Source organism: Heterodontus francisci, chromosome 1 (genome assembly GCF_036365525.1).
Source record: "Heterodontus francisci isolate sHetFra1 chromosome 1, sHetFra1.hap1, whole genome shotgun sequence".
NCBI lineage: Eukaryota > Metazoa > Chordata > Chondrichthyes > Heterodontiformes > Heterodontidae > Heterodontus > Heterodontus francisci.
Window position 1 is genome coordinate 241,506,555 of NC_090371.1, and position 20,662 is coordinate 241,527,216.

Sequence of the window (20,662 nt, forward strand, 5' to 3'; positions counted from 1 at the left end):
GGAAATTGTAGCAGTGGTTCCGGTGATGAGGGAGATGGTTGCATTGATTCTGGTGGTGAGGGAGATGGCAGCAGTGATTCTGATGGCGAGGCAGATGGCAGCAGTGTTTCTGGTGGTAAGAGAGATGGGAGCAGTCATTCCGGTGATGAGGGAGATGATAGCATTGATTCTGGTGGTGAGGGAGATGGAAGCAGTGATTCTGGTGGTGAGGGAGATGGCAGCAGTGATTCAGGTGATGAGGGAGATGGTAGCAGTGACTGAGGAGGTATATGGCAGAAGTGGTTCAGGTGATGAGGGAGATGGTAGCATTGATTCTGGTGATGAGGGAGATGGTAGCAGTGATTCTGGTGATGAGGGTGATGGTAGCACTGATTCTGGTGGTGAGGGAGATGGTAGCAGTGATTCTGGTGGTGAGCAAGATGGTAGCAGAGATTCTGGTGGTGAGGGAGATGGTAGCAGTGATTCTGGTGGTGAGCGAGATGGCAGCAGTGATTCTGGTGGTGAGGGAGATGGTATCAGTGATTCTGCTAATGAAGAAGATGGCATCAGTGTTTCTGCTGATGATTGAGATGCTGGTATTGACTCTGGTGATGAGGGAGTTGGTAGCAATGGTTCTGGGGATGAGGGAAATAGTCGCAGTGATTCCAGTGCTGAGGCTGATGGGAGCAGTGATTATGGTTTTGAGGGAGATGGTAGCATTGATTCTGGTGATGAGGGAAATGGTAGCAGTGATTCAAGTGATGAGGAAGATGTTAGCAGTGATTCTGGTGATGAGGGAAATGGGAGCAGTGATTCTGTTGATGAGGGAGATGGTAGCAGTGATTTAGGTGATGAGGAAAATGGTTGTAGTGATTCGAGTGATGAGAGAGATAGTAGCACTGATTCTGGTGATGAGGGAAATGGTGGCAGTGATTTTGGTGATGAGAGAGATGGTAGCAGTGATTCTGGTGATGAGGGAGATGGGAGCAGTGAATCCGGTGATGAGGGAGATGCAGCAGTGATTTAGATGGTGAGGCAGTTGGCAGCAGTGATTGTGGTGTCGAAGGAGATGGTAGCTGTTATTCTGGTGATGAGGGACATGGCAGCAGTGATTCTGGTGACGAGGGAGCTGGTAGCAGTGATTCTGGTGGTGAGGGAGATGGTAGCAGTATTTCTGGTGATGAGGTAGATGGTAGCACTGATTCTGTTGATGAGGGAGATGATAGCAGTGATTCTGGTGATGAGGGAAATGGTAGCATTGATTGTGGTGATGAGGGAGATGGTAGCAGTGATTCTGTTGGTGAGGGAGACGGCAGCAGTGATTATGGTGATGAGGGAGATGGTAGCAGAGATTGTGGTGGTGAGGGAGATGGTAGCACTGATTCTGGTGACGAGGGAGATGGTTGCAGTGATTCTGGTGATGAGGGAGATGGCAGCAGTGATTCTGGTGATGAGGGAGCTGGCAGCAGAGATTCTGGTGGTGTGGGCGATGGTGGCAGTGATTCTGGTGGCGAGGGAGATGGTAACAGTGATTCTGGTGGTGAGTGAGATGGCAGCAGTGATTATGGTGATGAGAGAGATGGCAGTAGAGATTCTGGTGGTGAGCGAGATGGCAGCAGTGATTATGGTGATGACGGAGATGGCAGCAGAGATTCTGGTTTTGAGGGAGAGGGTTGCAGTGATTCTGCTGATTAAGGAGATGGTAACATTGATTCTGGTGATGGCTGAGATGCTGGTAGTGATTCTGGTGATGAGGTAGATTGCATCAGTGTTTCTGGTGATGATTGAGATGCTGGTATTGATTCTGGTGATGAGGGAGTTGGTAGCAGTGGTTCCGGTGATGAGTGAGATGGTTGCATTGATTCTGGTGGTGATGCAGATGGAAACAGTGATTCTGGTGATGAGGAGATGGCAGCAGTGGTTCCGGTGATGAGCGGGATGGTTGCATTGATTCTGGTGGTGAGGCAGATGGCAGCATTGTTTCTGGTGGTAAGAGAGATGGGAGCAGTCATTCAGGTGATGAGGGAGATGATAGCATTGTTTCTGGTCGTGAGGGAGATGGAAGTGGTGATTCTGTGGTGAGGGAGATGGCAGCAGTGATTCTGGTGATGAGGGAGATGGTAGCAGTGGCTGAGGAGGGATATGGCAGAAGTGGATCAGCTGATGAGGGAGATGGTAGCATTGATTCTGGTGATGAGGGAGATGGTAGCAGTGATTCTGGTGATGAGGGTGATGGTAGCACTGATTCTGGTGGTGAGGGAGATGGTAGCAGTGAATCTGGTGACGTGGGAGATGGCAGCTGTGATTCTGGTGATGAGGGAGATGGCAGCAATGATTCTGGTGATAAGGGATCTGGTAGGAGTGATTCTGGTGGTGAGGGAGAATGTGGCAGTTATTCTGGTGATGAGGTTGGTGGCAGCAGTGATTCTGGTCATGAGGGGGATGGTTGCAGTGATTCTGATGGTGAGGGAGATGGCAGCAGTGATTATGGTGATGAGGGAGATGGTAGGAGAGATTCTGGTGGTGAGGGAGATGGTAGCCGTGATTCTGGTGGTGAGCGAGATGGCAGCAGTGATTATGGTGATGAGGGAGATGGTAGCAGAGATTCTGGTGGTGAGGGAGATGGTAGCAGTGATTCTGCTGATGAAGGAGATGGTAACATTGATTCTGGTGATGAGCGAGATGCTGGTAGTGATTCTGGCGATGAGGTAGATGGCATCAGAGTTTCTGGTGATGATTGAGATGCTGGTATTGATTCTGGTGATGAGGGAGATGGTAAAAGTGGTTCTGGTGATGAGGAAGATTTTTGCATTGATTCTGGTGGAGAGGCAGATGGTAGCAGTGATTCTGGTGGTGAGGGAGATGGCAGCAGTGATTATGGTGATGAGGGAGATGGTAGCAGAGACTCTGGTGGTGAGGGAGATGGTAGCAGTGATTCTGGTGGTGAGCGAGATGGCAGCAGTGATTCTGGTGGTGACGGTGGTGGCTACAGTGATTCTGGTGACGAGGGAGATGGTAGCAGTGATTCTGGTGATGAGGGAAATGGCAGCAGTGATTCCGGTGTTGAGGCAGACGGTAGCAGTGGTTCTGGGGATGAGGGAGATGGTAGCATTGATTCTGGTGGTGAGGGGATGGTAGCAGTGATTGTGGTGATGAGGGAGGTGGTAGCAGTGATTCCGATGATGATGGAGGTGGTAGCAGTGATTCTGGTGGTGAGGGAGATGGTAGCTGTGATTCTGGTGATGAGGGAGGTGGTTGCAGTGATTCTGGTGATGAGGGAAATGGTAGCACTGATTCTGGTGATGCGGGAGATGGTAGCAGTGATACGTGTGATGAGGAAGATGGCAGCAGTGATTCTGGTGATGAGGGAAATAGTAGCAGTGATTCTGGTGATGAGGGAGATGGTAGCAGTGATTCTGGTGATGAGGGAGGTGGTCGCAGTGATTCTGGTGATGAGGGGTTGGTAGCAGTGATTCGAGTGATGAGGAAGATGGTGGCAGTGATTCTGTTGATGAGGGAGATGGTAGCAGTGACTCCGATGATGAGGGAGGTGGTAGTAGTGATTCTGGTGGTGAGGGAGATGGTAGCTGTGATTCTGGTGATGAGGGAGGTGGTAGCAGTGATTCTGGTGGTGAGGCAGATGGTAGCATTGATTCTGGTGGTGACAGAGATGGTAGCAGTGATTCTGCTGATGAGGGAAATGGTAGCAGTTATTCCAGTGATGAGGGAAATGGTAGCAGTGATTCTGGTGCTGAGGGAGATGTTAGCAGTAAATCTGGTGATGAGGAAGGTGTTAGCAGTGATTCTGATGGTGAGGGAGATGGTGGCAGTGATTCTGGTGATGAGGTAGATGGCATCAGTGTTTCTGGTGATGATTGAGATAGTGGTATTGATTCTAGTGATGAGGGAGATGGTAGCAATGGTTCTGGGGATGAGGGATATTGTAGCAGTGATTCCAGTGATGAGGCTAATGGCAGCATTGATTCTTGTGGGGAGGCAGATGGTAGCAGTGATTCTGGCTGTGAGGGAGATGGTAGCAGTGGTTCCGGTGATGAGGGAGATGGTAGCATTGATTCTGCTGGTGAGGCAGAGGGTAGCATTGATTCTGGCTGTGAGGGAGATGGTAGCAGTGATTCTGGTGATGAGGGAAGTGGCAGCAGTGATTCTGGTGGTGTGGGTGGTGGTGGCAGTGATTCTGGTGGTGAGTGTGTTGGCTACAGTGATTCTGGTGACGAGGGAGATGGTAGCAGTGATTCTGGTGATGAGGGAAATGGTAGCAGTGATTCCAGTGATGGGGCAATCGGTAGCAGTGATTCTGGTGATGAGGGAAATGGTAGCAGTGATTCTGGTGATGTGGGAGATGGTAGCAGTGATTCGTGTGATGAGGGTGATGGTAGCACTGATTCTGGTGGTGAGGGAGATGGGAGCAGTGAATCTGGTGACGTGGGAGATGGCAGCAGTGATTCTGGTGATGAGGGAGATGGTAGCAGAGACTCTGGTGGTGAGGGAGATGGTAGCAGTGATTCTGGTGGTGAGCGAGATGGCAGCAGTGATTCTGGTGGTGACGGTGGTGGCTACAGTGATTCTGGTGACGAGGGAGATGGTAGCAGTGATTCTGGTGATGAGGGAAATGGCAGCAGTGATTCCGGTGTTGAGGCAGACGGTAGCAGTGGTTCTGGGGATGAGGGAGATGGTAGCATTGATTCTGGTGGTGAGGGGATGGTAGCAGTGATTGTGGTGATGAGGGAGGTGGTAGCAGTGATTCCGATGATGAGGGAGGTGGTAGCAGTGATTCTGGTGGTGAGGGAGATGGTAGCTGTGATTCTGGTGATGAGGGAGGTGGTTGCAGTGATTCTGGTGATGAGGGAAATGGTAGCACTGATTCTGGTGGTGAGGGAGAATGTGGCAGTTATTCTGGTGATAAGGTTGGTGGCAGCAGTGATTCTGGTCATGAGGGGGATGGTTGCAGTGATTCTGATGGTGAGGGAGATGGCAGCAGTGATTATGGTGATGAGGGAGATGGTAGGAGAGATTCTGGTGGTGAGGGAGATGGTAGCCGTGATTTTGGTGGTGAGCGAGATGGCAGCCTTGATTATGGTGATGAGGGAGATGGTAGCAGAGATTCTGGTGGTGAGGGAGATGGTAGCAGTGATTCTGCCGATGAAGGAGATGGTAACATTGATTCTGGTGATGAGCGAGATGCTGGTAGTGATTCTGGCGATGAGGTAGATGGCATCAGAGTTTCTGGTGATGATTGAGATGCTGGTATTGATTCTGGTGATGAGGGAGATGGTAGCAGTGGTTCTGGTGATGAGGAAGATTTTGCATTGATTCTGGTGGAGAGGCAGATGGTAGCAGTGATTCTGGTGGTGAGGGAGATGGCAGCAGTGAATATGGTGATGAGGGAGATGGTAGCAGAGATGCTGGTGGTGAGGGAGATGGTAGCAATGATTCTGGTGGTGAGCGAGATGGCAGCAGTGATTCTGGTGGTGACGGTGGTGGCTACAGTGATTCTGGTGACGAGGGAGATGGTAGCAGTGATTCTGGTGATGAGGGAAATGGCAGCAGTGATTCCGGTGTTGAGGCAGACGGTAGCAGTGGTTCTGGGGATGAGGGAGATGGTAGCATTGATTCTGGTGGTGAGGGGATGGTAGCACTGATTGTGGTGATGAGGGAGGTGGTCGCAGTGATTCCGATGATGAGGGAGGTGGTAGCAGTGATTCTGGTGGTGAGGGAGATGGTAGCTGTGATTCTGGTGATGAGGGAGGTGGTAGCAGTGATTCTGGTGATGAGGGAAATGGTAGCAGTGATTCTGGTGATGTGGGAGATGGTAGTAGTGATTCGTGTGATGAGGAAGAGGCAGCAGTGATTCTGGTGATGAGGGAAATGGGAGCAGTGATTCTGGTGATGAGGGAGATGGTAGCAGTGATTCAGGTGATGAGGGAGGTGGTAGCAGTGATTCTGGTGGTGAGGGGATGGTAGCAGTGATTCGAGTGATGAGGAAGATGGTAGCAGTGATTCTAGTGATGACGGAGATGGTAGCAGTGATTCTGGTGATGAGGGAGATGGTAGCAGTGATTCTGGTGATGAGGGAGGTGGCAGCAGTGATTCGAGTGATGAGGAAGATGGTAGCAGTGATTCTGGTGATGAGGGAGATGGTAGCAGTGATTCTGGTGGTGAGGGAGATGGTAGCAGTGATTCTGGTGATGAGGGAGGTGGTAGCAATGATTCTGGTGGTGAGGCAGATGGTAGCATTGACTCTGGTGGTGACGGAGATGGTAGCAGTGATTCTGCTGATAAGGGAAATGGTAGCAGTTATTCCGGTGATGAGGGAAATGGTAGCAGTGATTCTGGTGCTGAGGGAGATGTTAGCAGTGAATCTGGTGATGGGGAAGGTGTTAGCAGTGATTCTGATGGTGAGGGAGATGGTGGCAGTGATTCTGCAGATGAGGTAGATGGCAGCAGTGTTTCTGGTGATGATTGAGATAGTGGTATTGATTCTAGTGATGAGGGAAATGGTAGCAGTGATTCTGGTGACAAGGGAGATGGCAGCAGTGATTCTGGTGATGAGGGAAATGGTAACAGTGATTCCGGTGATGAGGCAGACGGTAGCAGTGATTCTGGTGATGAGGGAAACGGTAGCAGTGATTCTGGTGATGTGGGAGATGGTAGCAGTGATTCGTGTGATGAGGAAGATGGCAGCAGTGATTCTGGTGATGAGGGAAATGGTAGCAGTGATTCTGGTGATGAGGGAGATGTTAGCAGTGATTCTGGTGATGAGGGAGGTGGTAGCAGTGATTCTGGTGGTGAGGGGATGGTAGCAGTGATTCGAGTGATGAGGAAGATGGTTGCAGTGATTCTGGTGATGAGGGAGATGGTAGCAGTGATTCTGGTGATGAGGGAGGTGGAAGCAGTGATTCTGGTGGTGAGCGAGATGGCAGCAGTGATTCTGGTGGTGACGGTGGTGGCTACAGTGATTCTGGTGACGAGGGAGATGGTAGCAGTGATTCTGGTGATGAGGGAAATGGCAGCAGTGATTCTGGTGATGAGGGAAATGGTAGCAGTGATTCTGGTGATGAGGGAGATGTTAGCAGTGATTCTGGTGATGAGGGAGGTGGTAGCAGTGATTCTGGTGGTGAGGGGATGGTAGCAGTGATTCGAGTGATGAGGAAGATGGTTGCAGTGATTCTGGTGATGAAGGAGATGGTAGCAGTGATTCTGGTGATGAGGGAGGTGGAAGCAGTGATTCTGGTGATGAGGGAGATGGTAGCAGTGATTCTGGTGATGAGGGATGTGACAGCAGTGATTCGAGTGATGAGGAAGATGGTAGCAGTGATTCTGGTGATGAGGGTGATGGTAGCAGTGATTCTGGTGGTCAGGGAGATGGTAGCATTGATTCTGGTGGTGAAGGAGATGGTAGCAGTGATTCTGCTGATGAGGGAAATGGTAGCAGTTATTCCGGTGATGAGGGAAATGGTAGCAGTGATTCTGGTGCTGAGGGAGATGTCAGCAGTGAATATGGTGATGAGGAAGGTGTTAGCAGTGATTCTGATGGTGAGGGAGATGGTGGCAGTGATTCTGGTGATGAGGCAAATGGCAGCAGTGTTTCTGGTGGTAAGAGAGATGGGAGCTGTCATTCCGGTGATGAGGGAGATGATAGCATTGATTCTGGTGGTGCGGGAGATGGTGGCAGTGATTCTGCAGATGAGGTAGATGGCATCAGTGTTTCTGGTGATGATTGAGATTGTGGTATTGATTCTAGCGATGAGGGAGATGGTAGCAATGATTCTGGGGATGAGGGATATTGCAGCAGTCATTCCAGTGATGAGGCTGATGGCAGCATTGATTCTGGTGGTGAGGCAGATGGTAGCAGTGATTCTGGCTGTGAGGGAGATGGTAGCAGTGGTTCCGGTGATGAGGGAGATGGTAGCATTGATTCTGGTGGTGAGGCAGAGGGTAGCAGTGATTCTGGCTGTGAGGGAGATGGCAGCAGTGATTCTGGTGATGAAGGAGATGGTAGCAGTGATTCTGGTGATGAGGGAAATGGCAGCAGTGATTCTGGTGGTGTGGGTGATGGTGGCAGTGATTCTGGTGGTGAGGGTGGTGGCTACAGTGATTCTGGTGACGAGGGAGATGGTAGCAGTGATTCTGGTGATGAGGGAAACGGTAGGAGTGATTCTGGTGATGTGGGAGATGGTAGCAGTGATTCGTGTGATGAGGAAGATGGCAGCAGTGATTCTGGTGATGAGGGAAATGATAGCAGTGATGCTGGTGATGAGGGAGATGTTAGCAGTGATTCTGGTGATGAGGGAGGTGGTAGCAGTGATTCTGGTGGTGAGGGGATGGTAGCAGTGATTCGAGTGATGAGGAAGATGGTAGCAGTGATTCTGGTGATGAGGGAGATGGTAGCAGTGCTTCTGGTGATGAGGGAGGTGGTAGCAGTGATTCTGGTGATGAGGGAGATGGTAGCAGGGATTCTGGTGATGAGGGAGGTGGTAGCAGTGATTCGAGTGATGAGGAAGATGGTAGCAGTGATTCTGGTGATGAGGGAGATGGTAGCAGTGATTCTGGTGGTGAGGGTGATGTTAGCAGTGAATATGGTGATGAGGAAGGTGTTAGCAGTGATTCTGATGGTGAGGGAGATGGTGGCAGTGATTCTGATGATGAGGCAGATGGCAGCAGTGTTTCTGGTGGTAAGAGAGATGGGAGCTGTCATTCCGGTGATGAGGGAGATGATAGCATTGATTCTGGTGGTGAGGGAGATGGAAGCAGTGATTCTGGTGATGAGGGTGATGGCAGCAATGATTCTGGTGATAAGGTATCTGGTAGGAGTGATTCTGGTGGTGAGGGAGAATGTGGCAGTTATTCTGGTGATGAGGTTGGTGGCAGCAGTGATTCTGGTCATGAGGGGGATGGTTGCAGTGATTCTGGTGGTGAGGGAGATGGCAGCAGTGATTATGGTGCTGAGGGAGATGGTAGCAGAGATTCTGGTGGTGAGGGAGATGGTAGCCGTGATTCTGGTGGTGAGCGAGATGGCAGCAGTGATAATGGTGATGAGGGAGATGGCAGCAGAGATTCTGGTGGTGAGGGAGATGGCAGCAGTGATTCTGCTGATGACGGAGATGGTGACATTGATTCTGGTGATGAGCGAGGTGCTGGTAGTGATTCTGGTGATGAGGTAGATGGCATCAGTGTTTCTGGCGATGATTGAGATGATGGTATTGATTCTGGTGATGAGGGAAATGGTAGCAGTAGTTCCGGTGATGAGGAAGATTGTTGCATTGATTCTGGTGGTGAGGCAGATGGTAGCAGTGATTCTGGTGGTGAGGGAGATGGCAGCAGTGATTATGGTGATGAGGGAGATGGTAGCAGAGATTCTGGTGGTGAGGGAGATGGTAGCAGTGATTCTGGTGATGAGGGAGATGGCAGCAGTGATTATGGTGTTGAGGGAGATGGTAGCAGAGGTTCTGGTGATGAGGGAGATGTTAGCACAGATTCTGGTGGTGAGGGAGTTGGTAGCAGTGATTCTGGTGATGAGGAAGATGGCAGCAGTGATTATGGTGACAAGGGAGATGGTAGCAGAGATTATGGTGATGAGGGAGATGGTAGCAGTGATGATAGTGATGAGGGAGATGGTAGCAGAGATTCTGGTGGTGAGGGAGATGGCAGCAGTGATTATGCTGATGAGGGAGATGGTAGCAGTGATTCTGGTGGTGAGCGAGATGGCAGCAGTGATTACGCTGATGAGGGAGATGGTCGCAGAGATTCTGGTTTTGAGGGAGAGGGTAGCAGTGATTCTGCTGATGAAGGAGATGGTAACATTGATTCTGGTGATGACCGAGATGCTGGTAGTGATTCTGGTGATGAGGTAGAAGGCATCAGTGCTTCTGGTGATGATTGAGATGCTGGTATTGATTCTGGTGATGAGGGAGATGGTAGCAGTGGTGCCGGTGATTAGGGAGGTGTTTCCATTGATTCAGGTGGTGAGGCAGATGGTAACAGTGATTCTGGTGATGAGGGAGATGGTAGAAGTAGTTCCGGTGATGAGGGAGATGGTTGCATTGATTCTGGTGGTAAGGGAGATGGTAGCAGTGATTCTGGTGATGAGGGAGATGGTAGCAGTGATTCTGGTGATGAGGGAGGTGGCAGCAGTGATTCTGGTGGTGAGGGGATGGTAGCAGTGATTGCGGTGATGAGGGAGGTGGTAGCAGTGATTCTGGTGATGAGGTAGATGGCATCAATGTTTCTGGTGTTGATTGAGATATTGGTATTGATTCTAGTGATGAGGGAGATGGTAGCAATGGTTCTGGGGATGAGGGATATTTTAGCAGTGATTCCAGTGATGAGGCTGATGGCAGCATTGATTCTGGTGGTGAGGCAGATGGTCGCAGTGATTCTGGCTGTGAGAGAGATGGTAGCAGTGGTTCCGGTGATGAGGGAGATGGTAGCATTGATTCTGGTGGTGAGGCAGAGGGTAGCAGTGATTCTGGCTGTGAGGGAGATGGCAGCAGTGATTCTGGTGAGGAGGTAGATGGCATCAGTGTTTCTGGTGATGATTGAGATGCTGGTATTGATTCTGGCGTTGAGGGAGATGGTAGCAGTGGTTCCGGTGATGAGGAATATTGTTGCATTGATTCTGGTGGTGAGGCAGATGGGAGCAGTGATTCTGGTGGTGAGGGAGATGGCATCAGTGATTCTGGTGATGAGGGAGATGGTAGCAGTGATTCTGGTGATGAGAGAAATGGCAGCAGTGATTCTGGTGGTGTGGGTGATGGTGGCAGTGATTCTGGTGGTGAGGGTTGTGGCTACAGTGATTCTGGTGATGAGGGAGATGGTAGCCGTCATTCTGGTGATGAGGGAGGTGGTAGCAGTGATTCTGGTGGTGACAGAGATGGTAGCAGTGATTCTGCTGATGAGGGAAATGTTAGCAGTTATTCCGGTGATGAGGGAAATGGTAGCTATGATTCTCGTGCTGAGGGAGATGTTGGCAGAGAATCTGGTGATGAGGAAGATGTTAGCAGTGATTCTGATGGTGAGGGAGATGGTGGCAGTGATTCTGGTGATGAGGTAGATGGCATCAGTGTTTCTGGTGATGATTGAGATAGTGGTATTGATTCTAGTGATGAGGGAGATGGTAGCAATGGTTCTGGGGATGAGGGATATTGTTGCAGTGATTCCAGTGATGAGGCTGATGGCAGCATTGATTCTGGTGGTGAGGCAGATGGTAGCAGTGATTCAGGCTGTGAGGGAGATGGTAGCAGTGGTTCCGGTGATGAGGGAAATGGTAGCAGTGATTCTGGTGATGAGGGAAATGGTAGCAGTGATTCCGGTGATGAGGCAGACGGTAGCAGTGGTTCTGGGGATGAGGGAGATGGTAGCAGTGATTCTGGTGATGAGGGAGGTGGTAGCAGTGATTCTGGTGGTGAGGGGATGTTCGCAGTGATTCGAGTGATGAGGAAGATGGTAGCAGTGATTCTGGTGATGAGGGAGATGGTAGCAGTGATTCTGGTGATGAGGGAGGTGGCAGCAGTGATTCTGGTGGTGTGGGGATGGTAGCAGTGATTGCGGTGATGAGGGAGGTGGTAGCAGTGATTCTGGTGGTGAGGGAGATGGTAGCAGTGATTCTGGTCGTGAGGGAGATGGTAGCAGTGATTCTGGTGATGAGGGAGGTGGTATCAGTGATTCTGGTGGTGAGGCAGATGGTAGCATTGATTCTGGTGGTGACGGAGATGTTAGCAGTGATTCTGCTGATGAGGGAAATGGTAGCAGTTATTCCGGTGATGAGGGAAATGGTAGCAATGATTCTGGTGCTGAGGGAGATGTTAGCAGTGAATCTGGTGATGAGGAAGGTGTTAGCAGTGATTCTGATGGTAAGGGAGATGGTGGCAGTGATTCTGGTGATGAGGCAGATGGCATCAGTGTTTCTGGTGATGGTTGAGATGCTGGTATTGATTCTAGTGATGTGGAAGATGGTAGCAATGGTTCTGGGGATGAGGGATATTGTAGCAGTGATTCTGGTGATGAGGGAGATGGCAGCATTGATTCTGGTGATAAGGGAGATGGTCGCAGAGATTCTGGTGGTGAGGGAGAATGTGGCTGTTATTCTGGTGATGAGGTTGGTGGCAGCAGTGATTCAGGTCATGAGGGAGATGGTAGCAGTGATTCTGGTGATGGGGGAGGTGGCAGCAGTGATTCTGGTGGTGAGGGGATGGCAGCAGTGATTGCGGTGATGAGGGAGGTGGTAGCAGTGATTCTGGTGATGAGGTAGATGGCATCAGTGTTTCTGGTGTTGATTGAGATATTGGTATTGATTCTAGTGATGAGGGAGATGGTAGCAATGGTTCTGGGGATGAGGGATATTGTAGCAGTGATTCCAGTGATGAGGCTGATGGCAGCATTGATTCTGGTGGTGAGGCAGATGGTCGCAGTGATTCTGGCTGTGAGAGAGATGGTAGCAGTGGTTCCGGTGATGAGGGAGATGGTAGCATTGATTCTGGTGGTGAGGCAGAGGGTAGCAGTGATTCTGGCTGTGAGGGAGATGGCAGCAGTGATTCTGGTGATGAGGTAGATGGCATCAGTGTTTCTGGTGATGATTGAGATGCTGGTATTGATTCTGGTGTTGAGGGAGATGGTAGCAGTGGTTCCGGTGATGAGGAAGATTGTTGCATTGATTCTGGTGGTGAGGCAGATGGTAGCAGTGATTCTGGTGGTGAGGGAGATGGCAGCAGTGATTCTGGTGATGAGGGAGGTGGTAGCAGTGATTCTGGTGGTGAGGCAGATGGTAGCATTGATTCTGGTGATGACAGAGATGGTAGCAGTGATTCTGCTGATGAGGTAAATGTTAGCAGTTATTACGGTGATGAGGGAAATGGTAGCTGTGATTCTGGTGCTGAAGGAGATGTTGGCAGTGAATCTGGTGATGAGGAAGGTGTTAGCAGAGATTCTGATGGTGAGGGAGATGGTGGCAGTGATTCTGGTGATGAGGTAGATGGCATCAGTGTTTCTGGTGATGATTGAGATAGTGGTATTGATTCTAGTGATGAGGGAGATGGTAGCAATGGTTCTGGGGATGAGGGATGTTGTTGCAGTGATTCCAGTGATGAGGCTGATGGCAGCAATGATTCTGGTGGTGAGGCAGATGGTAGCAGTGATTCTGGCTGTGAGGGAGATGGTAGCAGTGGTTCCGGTGATGAGGGAAATGGTAGCAGTGATTCTGGTGATGAGGGAAATGGTAGCAGTGATTCCGGTGATGAGGCAGACGGTAGCAGTGGTTCTGGGGATGAGGAAGATGGTAGCAGTGATTCTGGTGATGAGGGAGGTGGTAGCAGTGATTCTGGTGGTGTGGGGATGGTCGCAGTGATTCGAGTGATGAGGAAGATGGTAGCAGTGATTCTGGTGATGAGGGAGATGGTAGCAGTGATTCTGGTGATGAGGGAGGAGGTAGCAGTGATTCTGGTGGTGAGGGGATGGTAGCAGTGATTGCGGTGATGAGGGAGGTGGTAGCAGTGATTCTGGTGGTGAGGGAGATGGTAGCAGTGATTCTGGTCGTGAGGGAGATGGTAGCAGTGATTCTGGTGTTGAGGGAGGTGGTAGCAGTGATTCTGGTGGTGAGGCAGATGGTAGCATTGATTCTGGTGGTGACGGAGATGTTAGCAGTGATTCTGCTGATGAGGGAAATGGTAGCAGTTATTCCGGTGATGAGGGAAATGGTAGCAATGATTCTGGTGCTGAGGGAGATGTTAGCAGTGAATCTGGTGATGAGGAAGGTGTTAGCAGTGATTCTGATGGTAAGGGAGATGGTGGCAGTGATTCTGGTGATGAGGCAGATGGCATCAGTGTTTCTGGTGATGATTGAGATGTTGGTATTGATTCTCGTGATGTGGAAGATGGTTCTGGGGATGAGGGATATTGTAGCAGTGATTCTGGTGATGAGGGAGATGGCAGCATTGATTCTGGTGATAAGGGAGATGGTCGCAGAGATTCTGGTGGTGAGGGAGTTGGTAGCCGTGATTCTGGTGGTGAGCGAGATGGCAGCAGTGATTATGGTGATGAGGGAGATGGTAGCAGAGATTCTGGTGGTGAGGGAGATGGTAGCAGTGATGCTGCTGATGAAGGAGATGGTAACATTGATTCTGGTGATGAGCGAGATGCTGGTTGTGATTCTGGTGATGAGGTAGATGGCATCAGTGTTTCTGGTGATGATTGAGATGCTGGTATTGATTCTGGTGATGAGGGAGATGGTCGCAGTGGTTCCGGTGATGAGGAAGATTGTTGCATTGATTCTGGTGGTGAGGCAGATGGTAGCAGTGATTCTGGTGGTGAGGCAGATGGTGGCAGTGATTATGGTGATGAGGGAGATGGTAGCAGAGATTCTGGATGTGAGGGAGATGGTAGCAGTGATTCTGGTGGTGAGGGAGATGGTAGCAGTGATTCTAAAGGTGAGCGAGATGGCAGCAGTGATTATGCTGATGAGGGAGATTTTAGCAGAGATTCTGGTTTTGAGGGAGAGTATAGCAGTGATTCGGCTGATGAAGGAGATGGTAACATTGATTCTGGTGATGACTGAGATGCTGGTTTTGATTCTGGTGATGAGGGAGATGGTAGCAGTGGTGCCGGTGATGAGGGAGGTGTTTCCATTGATTCTGGTGGTGAGGCAGATGGCAGCAGTGCTTCTGGTGATGAGGGAGATGGTAGAAGTGGTTCCGGTGATGAGGGAGATGGTTGCATTGATTCTGGTGGTGAGGGAGATGGTAGCAGTGATTCTGGTGGTGAGGCAGATGGCAGCAGTGTTTCTGGTGGTAAGAGAGATGGGAGCAGTCATTCCGGTGATGAGGGAGATGATAGCATTGATTCTGGTGGTGAGGGAGATGGAAGCAGTGATTCTGGTGGTGAGGGAGATGGCAGCAGTGATTCAGGTGATGAGGGAGATGGTAGCAGTGACTGAGGAGGTATATGGCAGAAGTGGTTCAGGTGATGAGGGAGATGGTAGCATTGATTCTGGTGATGAGGGAGATGGTAGCAGTGATTCTGGTGATGAGGGTGATGGTAGCACTGATTCGGGTGGTGAGGGAGATGGTAGAAGTGGTTCCGGTGATGAGGGAGATGGTTGCATTGATTCTGGTGGTGAGGGAGATGGTAGCAGTGATTCTGGTGGTGAGGCAGATGGCATCAGTGTTTCTGGTGATGGTTGAGATGCTGGTATTGATTCTAGTGATGTGGAAGATGGTAGCAATGGTTCTGGGGATGAGGGATATTGTAGCAGTGATTCTGGTGATGAGGGAGATGGCAGCATTGATTCTGGTGATAAGGGAGATGGTCGCAGAGATTCTGGTGGTGAGGGAGAATGTGGCTGTTATTCTGGTGATGAGGTTGGTGGCAGCAGTGATTCAGGTCATGAGGGAGATGGTAGCAGTGATTCTGGTGATGGGGGAGGTGGCAGCAGTGATTCTGGTGGTGAGGGGATGGCAGCAGTGATTGCGGTGATGAGGGAGGTGGTAGCAGTGATTCTGGTGATGAGGTAGATGGCATCAGTGTTTCTGGTGTTGATTGAGATATTGGTATTGATTCTAGTGATGAGGGAGATGGTAGCAATGGTTCTGGGGATGAGGGATATTGTAGCAGTGATTCCAGTGATGAGGCTGATGGCAGCATTGATTCTGGTGGTGAGGCAGATGGTCGCAGTGATTCTGGCTGTGAGAGAGATGGTAGCAGTGGTTCCGGTGATGAGGGAGATGGTAGCATTGATTCTGGTGGTGAGGCAGAGGGTAGCAGTGATTCTGGCTGTGAGGGAGATGGCAGCAGTGATTCTGGTGATGAGGTAGATGGCATCAGTGTTTCTGGTGATGATTGAGATGCTGGTATTGATTCTGGTGTTGAGGGAGATGGTAGCAGTGGTTCCGGTGATGAGGAAGATTGTTGCATTGATTCTGGTGGTGAGGCAGATGGTAGCAGTGATTCTGGTGGTGAGGGAGATGGCAGCAGTGATTCTGGTGATGAGGGAGATGGTAGCAGTGGTTCTGGTGATGAGGGAGGTGGTAGCAGTGATTCTGGTGGTGAGGCAGATGGTAGCATTGATTCTGGTGATGACAGAGATGGTAGCAGTGATTCTGCTGATGAGGTAAATGTTAGCAGTTATTACGGTGATGAGGGAAATGGTAGCTGTGATTCTGGTGCTGAAGGAGATGTTGGCAGTGAATCTGGTGATGAGGAAGGTGTTAGCAGAGATTCTGATGGTGAGGGAGATGGTGGCAGTGATTCTGGTGATGAGGTAGATGGCATCAGTGTTTCTGGTGATGATTGAGATAGTGGTATTGATTCTAGTGATGAGGGAGATGGTAGCAATGGTTCTGGGGATGAGGGATGTTGTTGCAGTGATTCCAGTGATGAGGCTGATGGCAGCATTGATTCTGGTGGTGAGGCAGATGGTAGCAGTGATTCTGGCTGTGAGGGAGATGGTAGCAGTGGTTCCGGTGATGAGGGAAATGGTAGCAGTGATTCTGGTGATGAGGGAAATGGTAGCAGTGATTCCGGTGATGAGGCAGACGGTAGCAGTGGTTCTGGGGATGAGGAAGATGGTAGCAGTGATTCTGGTGATGAGGGAGGTGGTAGCAGTGATTCTGGTGGTGTGGGGATGGTCGCAGTGATTCGAGTGATGAGGAAGATGGTAGCAGTGATTCTGGTGATGAGGGAGATGGTAGCAGTGATTCTGGTGATGAGGGAGGAGGTAGCAGTGATTCTGGTGGTGAGGGGATGGTAGCAGTGATTGCGGTGATGAGGGAGGTGGTAGCAGTGATTCTGGTGGTGAGGGAGATGGTAGCAGTGATTCTGGTCGTGAGGGAGATGGTAGCAGTGATTCTGGTGTTGAGGGAGGTGGTAGCAGTGATTCTGGTGGTGAGGCAGATGGTAGCATTGATTCTGGTGGTGACGGAGATGTTAGCAGTGATTCTGCTGATGAGGGAAATGGTAGCAGTTATTCCGGTGATGAGGGAAATGGTAGCAATGATTCTGGTGCTGAGGGAGATGTTAGCAGTGAATCTGGTGATGAGGAAGGTGTTAGCAGTGATTCTGATGGTAAGGGAGATGGTGGCAGTGATTCTGGTGATGAGGCAGATGGCATCAGTGTTTCTGGTGATGATTGAGATGTTGGTATTGATTCTCGTGATGTGGAAGATGGTTCTGGGGATGAGGGATATTGTAGCAGTGATTCTGGTGATGAGGGAGATGGCAGCATTGATTCTGGTGATAAGGGAGATGGTCGCAGAGATTCTGGTGGTGAGGGAGTTGGTAGCCGTGATTCTGGTGGTGAGCGAGATGGCAGCAGTGATTATGGTGATGAGGGAGATGGTAGCAGAGATTCTGGTGGTGAGGGAGATGGTAGCAGTGATGCTGCTGATGAAGGAGATGGTAACATTGATTCTGGTGATGAGCGAGATGCTGGTTGTGATTCTGGTGATGAGGTAGATGGCATCAGTGTTTCTGGTGATGATTGAGATGCTGGTATTGATTCTGGTGATGAGGGAGATGGTCGCAGTGGTTCCGGTGATGAGGAAGATTGTTGCATTGATTCTGGTGGTGAGGCAGATGGTAGCAGAGATTCTGGATGTGAGGGAGATGGTAGCAGTGATTCTGGTGGTGAGGGAGATGGTAGCAGTGATTCTAAAGGTGAGCGAGATGGCAGCAGTGATTATGCTGATGAGGGAGATTTTAGCAGAGATTCTGGTTTTGAGGGAGAGTATAGCAGTGATTCGGCTGATGAAGGAGATGGTAACATTGATTCTGGTGATGACTGAGATGCTGGTTTTGATTCTGGTGATGAGGGAGATGGTAGCAGTGGTGCCGGTGATGAGGGAGGTGTTTCCATTGATTCTGGTGGTGAGGCAGATGGCAGCAGTGCTTCTGGTGATGAGGGAGATGGTAGAAGTGGTTCCGGTGATGAGGGAGATGGTTGCATTGATTCTGGTGGTGAGGGAGATGGTAGCAGTGATTCTGGTGGTGAGGCAGATGGCAGCAGTGTTTCTGGTGGTAAGAGAGATGGGAGCAGTCATTCCGGTGATGAGGGAGATGATAGCATTGATTCTGGTGGTGAGGGAGATGGAAGCAGTGATTCTTGTGGTGAGGGAGATGGCAGCAGTGATTCAGGTGATGAGGGAGATGGTAGCAGTGACTGAGGAGGTATATGGCAGAAGTGGTTCAGGTGATGAGGGAGATGGTAGCATTGATTCTGGTGATGAGGGAGATGGTAGCAGTGATTCTGGTGATGAGGGTGATGGTAGCACTGATTCGGGTGGTGAGGGAGATGGTAGAAGTGGTTCCGGTGATGAGGGAGATGGTTGCATTGATTCTGGTGGTGAGGGAGATGGTAGCAGTGATTCTGGTGGTGAGGCAGATGGCAGCAGTGTTTCTGGTGGTAAGAGAGATGGGAGCAGTCATTCCGGTGATGTGGGAGATGATAGCAGTGATTCTCGTGATGAGGGAGATGGCAGCAATGATTCTGGTGATAAGGGATCTGGTAGGAGTGATTCTGGTGGTGAGGGAGAATGTGGCTGTTATTCTGGTGATGAGGTTGGTGGCAGCAGAATTCTGGTCATGAGGGGGATGGTTGCAATGATTCTGGTGGTGAAGGAGATGGCAGCAGTGATTATGGTGATGAGGGAGATGGTAGCAGAGATTCTGGTGGTGAGGGAGATGGTAGCCGTGATTCTGGTGGTGAGCGAGATGGCAGCAGTGATTCTGCTGATGAAGGAGATGATAACATTGATTCTGGTGATGAGCGAGATGCTGGTAGTGATTCTGGTGATGAGGGTGATGGCAGCAATGATTCTGGTGATAAGGGATCTGGTAGGAGTGATTCTGGTGGTGAGGGAGAATGTGGCTGTTATTCTGGTGATGAGGTTGGTGGCAGCAGTGCTTCTGGTCATGAGGCGGATGGTTGCAGTGATTCTGGTGGTGAGGGAGAAGGCAGCATTGATTATGGTGATGAGGGAGATGGTCGGAGAGATCCTGGTGGTGAGCGAGATAGTAGCCGTGATTCTGGTGGTGAGCGAGATGGCAGCAGTGATTATGGTGGTGAGGGAGATGGTGGCAGAGATTCTGGTGGTGAGGGAGATGGTAGCAGAGATTCTGCTGATGAAGGAGATGGTAACATTGATTCTGGTGATGAGCGAGTTGCTGGTAGTGATTCTGGTGATGAGGTAGATGGCATCAGTGTTTCTGATGATGATTGAGATGCTGGTATTGATTCTGGTGATGAGGGAGATGGTAGCAGTGATTCTGGTGGTGAGGGAGACGGCAGCAGTGATTATGGCGATGAGGGAGATGGTAGCAGAGATTCTGGATGTGAGGGAGCTGGTAGCATTGATTCTGGTGGTGAGCGAGATGGCAGCAGTGATTTTGGTGATCAGGGAGATGGAAGCAGTGATTATGGTGATGAGGGAGATGGTAGCAGAGATTCTGGTGGTGAAGGAGGTGGTAGCAGTGATTCTGGTGATGAGGGAGATGGCAGCAGTGATTATGGTGATGAGGGAGATGGTAGCAAAGTTTATGGTGATGTGGCAGATGGTAGCAGTGATTCGAGTGATGAGGAAGATGGTAGCAGTGATTCTGGTGATGAGGGAGGTGGTAGCAGTGATTCAGGTGATGAGGGAAATGGCTGGAGTGACTCGAGTGATGAGAGGGATGGTAGCACTGATTCTGGTTATGAGGGAAATGGTGGCAGTGATTTCGGTGATGAGGGAGATGGTAGCAGAGATTCTGGTGTTGAGGGAGATGGGAGCAGTGATTCTGGTGATGAGGGAGATGGTAGCAGTGATTCTGGTGATGAGGGAGATGGCAGCAGTGATTCTGGTGGTGTGGGCGATGGTGGCAGTGATTCTGGTGGTGATGGTGGTGGCAGCAGTGATTCGGGTGATGAGGGAGATGGTAGCAGTCATTCTGGCGGTGAAGGAGATGGCAGCATTGATTCTGGTGATGAGGGAGATGGTAGCAGATATTCTGATGATGATGGAGATGGTAACATTGATTCTGGTGATGATTGAGAATCTGGTAGTGATTCTGGTGATGAAGTAGATGGTATCAGTCTTTCTGGTGATGATTGAGATGCTGGTAATGATTCTGGCGGTGAGGGAGATTGGAGCCGTGATTCGAGTGATGAGGCAGATGGGAGCTGTGATTCGAGTGATGAGGGAGATGGTAGCTGTGGTTCTGGGGATGAGGGAGATGGTAGCAGTGATTATGGCTTTGAGGGAGATGGTAGCATTTATTCCGGTGATGAGGGAGATGGTAGCATTGATTTTGGCGGTGAGGGAGATGAGAGCCGTGATTCGAGTGATGAGGGAGATGGGAGCAGTGATTCTGGTGATGAGGGTGACGGTAGCAGTGATTCTGGTGATGAGGGAGATGGTGGCAGTGATTCTGGTGATGAGGAAGATGGTGGCAGTGATTCTGGTCATGAGAGAGATGGCAGCAGTGACTTTAATGGTGAAGGAGATGGTAGCAGTGATTCTGGTGATGAGGGAGGTGGTAGCAGTGATTCTGGTGCAAAGGGAAATGGTTGGAGTGATTCGAGTGATGAGGGAGATGGTTGCATTGATTCTGGTGGTGAGGGGATGGGAGCAGTGATTGCGGAGATGAGGGAGATGGTAGCATTGATTCTGTGGTGACGGAGATGGTAGCAGTTATTCTGCTG